Below are 3,116 nucleotides of genomic sequence, written 5' to 3'. Positions count from 1 at the left end.
ATTAAAACAGAGGTAATACAGTTCATACAGAAATTTTTGATGGACTATTAGCTCAAGGGAGAACAGTTGAAAGTTGCAATTATTCATGACCATTAATTAGAATTAATAATTTAAAACTCAGTTACATTTGAGGACATAACTCAGTGCTTGGGTACTTATTTAGCATTCACATTGCCCCAAGTTCAATTTAAAGCACTGCCCTACCCCTGTGGAGAGGAGGCCAAAAAAAAGGAAGGGGCTGGAGAGATGGCTCAGTGGTTAAGAGCATTGCCTGGTCTTCCAAAGGTCCTGAGTTCAATTCCCAGCAACCACATGGTGGTTCACAACCATCTGTAATGAGGTCTGGTGCCCTCTTCTGGCTAGCTGTATACATAATAAATAAATAAATATTTAAAAAAAGAAAAAGAAAAATAGTTTACTCTTATCATCAAATAAAAACTTTTATTTTCTTAAATATTTACTATGACAGAAGAGTATATATTTTTTATTTATCCTGTATATATGAAAATGGCATGTGTGATTCTCCACAAATGTCACATATTTTAAATCCAGTACGTTCTAATTATTCTTTTCATCATCAAATTATTGCCATTCATCCCTCAACCTAGTCCTGAATTACATAATTATTCTGAAATGTATTAAAACTTATTCAATAATATTACAGCACATCATAATATCTGTCCTACAAATCTATGTGACTAACCCAAATTTGTTGAAAGATTGCTGACGTGGTAATATTACTCCACATGTCAGTGAAATACACGTTAGCTCCACTGGACTAGCAAGTGAACAAAAATCTTCCAAAGAGATCCAAGGTTTTTCTCCAGAAGGGCAGGCATTCTTGTGTAGTAACCGGCCCCCTTTCAATAACTGTCTCTTTATAGCCAAAGGACATGGAAATTGAAGTCAGTGGAACAAAAAGTGTATTCTTAGTCACCTAATATCTGTTAAGTGAACAGTGTGCAATAGTGACCAGTAGTGTCTTAAGATTATTTGTATTCTGGTTTTTAATGAGCAGAAATTTCAAAAAGATCCATCAGTAATAAAATGACATTTTACCATCCATCTCATTTTCAGCAGTGTTTGGTGGGAAAGAAACATCCTTATTTTTCACTGTGCTGTTCATTGTTCGCAGGGTGACTGTGTGCGTGCAGACTGAGACTGGCAAGCAGGACTCCAGGTCAAGTTCTCCTCTCATGTGCCCATGTGCTCCTGAGGGCTTGGACTTTGGTACCCACATTTATTCTTCTGTGTTTGGTTATGCAGATGGCAGTTGCACAGCTCTATATATTACAGTCCACACGAAAAGACTGGATTGTGTATAAATTTTACATCTATCAAATGTTTTTACAACAAATAAAAGAATAAAAAATATTTATGGCAGTCTTCTCTCTGAAATTTGTGAAACAGTAGTGTAATTTTTTTTGGAATATCAGTCAACAAAACACAAAAGGTTTTTATGGCTAATTGAAATGTTTGCTAATTTGTTAATACTCTAATACTTGAAATCCAGCAAATTCAAATAAATGAAAATTCCACTGTGAAAACCACAAGCAACTAATAACCAAAAGTTTAGAGACAGTAGTTATATTGCCTTTTAAAAAATATCTCAAGTAGTATATTAAAATGTGTTTACAAAATTACCCATCATGATAATTATGATAAAATTCAATTGTATACTTGCTTCCCAAAAACTAACCTTTTGAAATTCTAAGCCCCCAACCCCCTCCCCACTTAAGCTGCTTGGAGACTAGGAGATCATTACCAGGAAATATCTTCCTGAGGCTAAGGTTTTCATGCTGGCATTAGAGCTTTTTTAGAGCAAAAGTGCAAAGCTGTTCAGTAACCTCTCAAAGACAAAGACAGTGCAAAAGATCCTGCATCCACAAACTAGAAGAGGCTCCCAACTAGAACTCAGCAATCCCTATGCCTTGATCTTAGACTTGCAGTCTTCAGATTATGAGACTATAAATTTCTGTAGTTTAGGTAGCCAATTTCTGATGTTGCATGGCAGCCTGAGCTAAGTAAGACACACATAATTGTTTTATAAATAGTAATAATTTCATTTCACAACAGTTTCTGACCTAGCACACACAGCAGAATGTTCCTTGATTAAAATCTCAAGAAACACTTTTTATTATAATCAATATTATTAATTTGTAAAATTTGTTGATTTGCTTAATATAAAATTATAGAGGTAGTTGCATTAACTGACTGTTTTCATTTTATTTTAGATTCGTTATCCCAAATTTTGTTTACTATGTTCTTCGCACTAAAACAGTGGCTAATAAACTAATGTCTGTGAAGGCAAAACAATACTTTCGTTTAAAATGGTTTTCAGGATTTACTAGTTGGTGCTGTCAGTTTTCCCTCTCATTTCAGTGACTTTTTTCTCTCTACTGTTAAATTAGGTATTATTCCTTCATGTAGGAACATTATTTTCTGCCAAATGATGTTTCTTAGTCACCTAATATTTAAGTGTGAGCAACATTCAATGTATGTGAGCACTAAGTTGTCAAAGACGTTTATACTGATTCTCAAGTTTGCAAGTAAAATGAAGGGTGGAAACAGATTTCCTCATCTCATACCTGTGTAATTTCATTGTCCCTTCGTAGTTTAGGATATCAATAAGCACAAGATGCTGCGAGTTGCCCAAATAATGTGATTAGGGGGAAACCAATATATAATTTGGTAAAGCACGCTTTTTAAAGGCAGAAACGGCAAGAGTTGGGACTCCATAGCCTTCAACAAGCGTTGAGAAAGCTGAGGATTGATGTGGCGTTCTTGTATTCCTGGGAAATGAGTCTTAACACTTGCACCTGGTGTAGGTGTAAAAGAGATGCCTGAGACGAACCCCCGGGTCGCCCGATTTCCCGCCCCTCCGCGGAGAGTGCGTTTCCAAGCAACGCCGGCGGCGTCACTTCCTGCCATTTAAACTCAGGCCCACCCTCGGAGCGCCGGCCGCTCGCCTGAGTAGCGCGCTCTCTGTGGTGCGCGCGCGCTTTTCGGCTCCGGGCGGCTGGTGGACGCGAGGGCACCGAGGGCCGGGAGCGGAGTCCGCGCTCCTCGTCTGCTAGTCTGCTCGGCGGCAGAGCGGCTCCCGGCGGGCGGCGGCG

This window comes from Arvicola amphibius, chromosome 11, assembly GCF_903992535.2.
Source record: "Arvicola amphibius chromosome 11, mArvAmp1.2, whole genome shotgun sequence".
Lineage (NCBI taxonomy): Eukaryota > Metazoa > Chordata > Mammalia > Rodentia > Cricetidae > Arvicola > Arvicola amphibius.
This window is presented reverse-complemented; position numbering follows the sequence as displayed.